Here is a 5,869-nt window from a genome sequence, read left to right on the forward strand (position 1 = left end):
GAAATACGAAACAATAGTAACAAAATAAATAAAGCCGGAATTACATGCCTATGTCAAATGAATAATAGTTTAAGTATATGAGTAATAGACTAATATTGTTATCGACATTATATTGTGCATTGACATCCGTGTTGATTTTTATTAGCTTATCTTTCCTTCATTTATATTTAAAAAAACATTTTTTAAAACACCAACCTATTCAAGCAAGAAAATTTATTATGCAAATTATATGAGATATAAAACAATGAATACTTAAATTTCATATTATAGTAAACAAAACATTTGAAATATTAATGAGGAAGATATAGTATATAAATTCGATAGCAGATATACAATATTATGCGATATGTATCCAATCGAAGAGATAATAAAAATTTTAAACGCAACTCACTTTTTCAATAATTCGGCAACAATAATTCTTTTTCAATAATTTCTATTGGACAACACTCTTGACTTGGTTAAAAATATACAGTAAACGTATCCCTGGATAATAAATAGATAATTTAATTACACTTAAAAGATTGTTTTAGTTAAATATGTTTAATTTATATTTTAGTTACGTTTCTAAGCAATTATACTTTTATTATAAGGAAAATACTTATAAGGAAGATTTCAGAAGGCAAGTAAACATCTAAGCGAATCAAAGTATCTTAAGTATGCATATTAGCTATATTTAGCTTGCACTTTAAACAGTCGTCAAACCGACAATACCGAATTACATATAATCACTTCATTAAACGGATTTCAAATTCTGACAAAGAATAAACTTACGTGTACAACTGGGTGTACACCTTTACTTTACTCTGATTTATTATATTTCTTTAATGTCAATATCAATTATTTTTTGCGTTTTTATTAAATCACTGCATTTTTTCTATTGACACTTAGAATATGTTTTAAGCGCGTTGAGTTATACTTTTTTAGTATCTTCTAGTTTACATATTCTTATTTATTTATTTATTATTTAATATTTATTTTCGAGGCACTCTTTCAAGGCGAACTTCTGGCAAATCATTCCGAAGCATTTCTCATTGGTTCAAAATCCTTAGCAGAATCCAACACACTGCGATAACTGGATGTTCAACGTGCTAAATCCTTAGAGCTACGCTCTCACGGCCTTGCTGAACCTTCGTGAGACTGACCAGTTCTTTACCGAAACATACGCGTTTACAGTTTTCCTCGCCGAAGAAGCGTTTCTGATCACGCATCGCGTAGTGGGGCACCGCAAGTCGAAGTGACCATGAGTCAGATCGTATCATTCAACTTATCTGAGGCAGAACGTCTTAGGCTGACGAACGAGGAAAATAGGAGACAAGTGTAGTGTGCCTGGAGCATCCTCTCTTCCTGGACGATATCGCGCAAGAAGGAAGACTGGGGAATCCTCGGACGCATGTCCGATGAGTCACAGCTCCACGTGTTGCCTCGCCGTCAGCGTAACTATGATCAAAGTAAATGAAGACTTATTAGTGTATTTTTTCAATGACGCGAGTATCCTTCCAATTATGCAAGCGCGCGTTCAAAAAGATCACGCGATAATTTTTCTTTATTTTTTTTCATTTTCTCCTGCTTCTTTTTATTTTTTATTATCTTGCTGTTCTCTTATATCTGCATCCGCAATGTAGTTTTGACGTCTGTGATCAATCAAAGGATTAAAATCTTTCATATTCCTTTTAAATTAGGTATATCAGAGACGTCAGACAAAGTTAAAGATTTCACTTTCTCAATTTTTCGTTTGTACGCGTTTATTACCTTTGAAAAAATTAAAAAAGAATTAGCGAAAAAATAGGTGTAATCATCATTACAGAAATATCTTTTATCATGCAATAAAAGTATAAAGACAGGAAAGAATAAATTATCAAAATTCAACTCATCATGTACACATTCATTAGGATATGCAGAATACTTTATTCATATTGGATCAATTTTTAATAGAAGACTTAATTTAAAATTGATTTTTGTTTAACGAATTTGTTAAAAATAAATTACTATTTTTTACTTTTCCAAGAAAATCTATGTAAGTTCTATGTAAAATCTAATGTTTCATGAAATTCTATGTAAAATTTAATGTTTTGAATGTTTTATTAAAGAGACATCAAAACATAATTAGTTCCACTTTAATATATTGTAATATCAAAATAATAAAGCGAGAATAAATTGTTAATCCTTTAAATTCTTCGCTATTTCCAGTTGCAAAAGTAGAAATAGATAAAAGCTCGTGGTTATACTTCCGGACGGATAGGAAGGCAATGCAAGTTGATTATGAAGGAAAAAAGTTTATATTTTGCAATTAAATTATTTTTCACGTTTCAACAAAAAACATATATATATATATACTCAATATTTGAAGAAATTATGCAAAAATTATGTAAATTATAATAATGTTATTAATTAACATTATTAATATTATTATTATTGATATTATTATTGTTATCATTATTAATATTATATATTAATTGTACACGACGTTTTAAATAACAATGACAATTTTAACAATTTTAAAGCACATTAGTTTATTTCTTCGAATAGGTGAGCAGTTTTTATTTTTTAAATGTTGCTCAATATTTTTTTTAATGGTTCCATAAACATAAAAAGGAATTGATCGAAAAGCTCTTTGTTCTCGTTTCCTCGAAAGGAAATTACATAAAGTTTGATTATTAAATAGATTATATAATAATAATAATACATCTTGTTCGTCGTTTATTTGTGTATGTCATGTTGATTTGGCTCCAAATTACGTCTGTTTATTTGATTACCTTAAATATAAAAATAAAAAATGTGAGAGAGAGAGATAAGATATAAGATATTTCGAATAGCCTAATAATAAATGTACAACAAAATAGTATAGTATAGTAAAGAAAAAAATAGTAAGCCATCCATTAGTATGAACTATATCAAATTTTTAATTAAAAAAGTATCTGAAAAAATATTAAATTTGCATTCTTGCAAGAGAAAAATTAATATGAGAAACATTAATCAATAATGTGTGTGTGTGTGTATGTGTGTGTGTTTATTACATTTAACAATGCTACATCTTTAGAAATACTATGTGACATCTCTTTTTACACGTGCATAGTATTGCTTTTTTGATATATATATAATATTATTAATAAAAGTATGTTAATCGATATAATAATTTTGATTTTAATAACGCAACATTTTCAAACTTTTCTATAACCTTTGCCCCAATAATGTTACATAAAATTTCAATTTTACTATCTAATACTTTACTATTTTATAATTGTAAACGTTTAATTCTTATTCACGTTCCTTAACGTCACCATTCACACATTTTACAATGTTATAGCACACGTCACTATATGACGTCTGTCAGTTAAACGTTCCTGAAAGCTTCTTTGAAAAATTATTCAAAAAAATATAACTGTCTACAGAATATAAAATCGGAAAAATTTGTGTGTGTGTGTCGATTTATTTTAAAATTATCCTAGGTAACAAAAATATTTTAAATATTAAAAAAACATTTTATAACAATTATATTTCATTAATAACTTGTTTGATATTTTTTATTGTAAAATTGTATTCTCTAAAAAGAAAGAATCTTGCATCTTTTTCTTGTAACATATAATTTAGTTATCTGGATCAATTTAATTATTACAATTTATGCACACGTTTACATTTATCTTGTGAATGTCTGTACGCAAATGATATTCGAGTCCACTAAAAAAGGCCTAACTCGAAGCTTTTGATCGGCCGCGGCGTTTCGTTTCATTACTAGACTCATCAGTAAGGCGATGTAGTGTGGGCTCTGCCTTAAACGCCTGGAATGAATTTAAATTGATATTCTATTTAAAAAGAAAGACTGTGCTGCTCACGCGAATCTGAGCGAGTCCCATTGGACTTCTGGTGGCGAATCATCACAATCTCAATTCAAAAATCTTTTACTAAAAAAATAATTTCTTTAAATTTATTTAAAAATTAACATTTGTGTTTGTTTAGAACATAAAAAATTGGACGTTCTGTAAATATACGTAAATATATTGCAATCCCACAAATTGTAATATAAAATTGTAAACTTGCAATTAAATGCAGTGCTGCTTAGCTATTCTATAATTCTGCGTCTATTATTTGCCGTTTTAAATTCTTTAGATGTAATACAACACAATAAAGTTACTTTGTCGCATTCTGAAAAAATTAAAAATATAAAGTTGTAAAGAATTACTATATTATATCGTGATAAATAAATGATTAAAGAAACGAGCTTCTAATGTAGAAATAAAATGTTTGCCAAATATTTTGTATTTTTAACATATTACATAGAAAATTTTATTTTAGAGTTTATATTTCATTTAAAGTTCATTTTTTAAATAATCTATTATTCATATCAGATTTCAAGATAGAATTTTTATTTATAATTTTGTACATCGTAATACAAAAAATATTTGAAGAATCAGAATGCATTTATGTATAAAAAATATATGTTAAAATATACAAATATGTATCAAGAGAGTGCATTTAAAGTTGTAATTAAATTCTACTATCTGAAATCAAACGTTGAATTACAAAACATTTAAAATGAGCTTAATTTTAAGACAAAACATTTTTTTTCATACAAATATCTAGAAAAACCACTTTGTTTATTTAAATTTCAAACACACAAAGAGATAGAATATTTTAAAAAATCAATTTATTATATATTTATTTTTTTCATAACTTATATTATGCGTTGTATGTTTTTTAAAATACAGATTATTAATTCATTAATCCGTTTTATTTAAATTTTAATATTTTAATATTTAATATTTCAATTTAACGTTTTGAGATGACAATGATATATTTTTATCAGTTTTCAATGCTCATCGGAATTAATTTAAAAAAAATTACATTCTCTGCTTTTATCTATCTATATTTCGAATAATAACTGAGTAGATTACATAGCGAATAACTTCTTCAATAGCGAAATCTAGAATTATTCACTTCATAAAAAACTTATTAAAAAATGTCTAGCCTCTAATGATTTTTAATGATATTTTTGTCAAATCACGACATTATTCTGAAAGATTTCTCCAGAACATAATTTTACATAATAATTGTAAAACGCAAACACAGAATTTCTGTAGTCAGAGGTATCTGTGTGAAATATTTGCTAGGGAATATACTTTGTATTTAAAATGAAAATAAACGTAAACATGTAATTTTTATGACATTAATATTAACAAGCATATTTGCTTTAAATTAATAATTTTAATATAAATGTATAAACACTTTTTATGTAAATTTTGCAACAGTTAGTACACGTTTTATAATTTGATTAATTTTTTCTTGTTTTCTTATTTGTGTTGATTCCAAGAACGTAATGCGGAAGACGATAAATAATTACTAGATATTTCTCGTGTTTATAGACATTCTCATGTCTATGTGTTTATAGACATTCTCATATCTACGTGTATTCTATTATTTCAAAATTTATATAATTTACTATGTACATCGTAGCGATTATAGAGGCACAAGAATAGAAATGATTTAAGTGCAGATAAATATCCCCGATATACTAACTATAATCAATGACGGTATTACTCTGTATTTTTTGTGTATGCTTCATGCGTGTGTATTATTTTTTTTTTGCTCGAAGCAGCCAAGAATATACGACAGTATCTAAAATCTAAATATCTAAAATCAATTGGATTTTAATCTATAACAATTCCGAATAGATTCTTTTTTTATTTAAATAAAAATTTGATTTCTTTCGCGTTGTTCTCATAACATTTTGTTTATAAAATATCTTTTAATCTAATAAAGTTAAAAGTATCTTTGTGAATAAATCTTAAGTTATGTTCATCAAAGTGAAGTATATTCAATATTATAAAAAATAAAGTTTAATTTTTAATAATTTCAAAATTTAATTGTATATATA

General features: G+C 26.0%; 1 protein-coding gene across 3 annotated transcripts in view; it reads right to left on the bottom strand.

Moving 5' to 3' along the window:
- LOC108685006 (transmembrane protease serine 11D-like) overlaps positions 1-1,225 on the bottom strand; it is a 6,345-nt gene extending 5,120 nt beyond the window's left edge. For 2 of the 3 annotated variants that reach the window (XM_018189603.1, XM_018189602.1), the window contains exon 1: positions 772-1,225. The gene's annotated coding sequence lies outside the window, so the exon portion shown is untranslated. Of the gene's footprint in view, positions 1-391; positions 484-771 lie in introns of all 3 variants that reach the window. The other variant, XM_018189601.1, reaches the window with a different exon arrangement.
- Positions 1,226-5,869: the final 4,644 nt, after the last annotated feature.

Source organism: Atta colombica, unplaced genomic scaffold, assembly GCF_001594045.1.
Source record: "Atta colombica isolate Treedump-2 unplaced genomic scaffold, Acol1.0 scaffold142, whole genome shotgun sequence".
Lineage (NCBI taxonomy): Eukaryota > Metazoa > Arthropoda > Insecta > Hymenoptera > Formicidae > Atta > Atta colombica.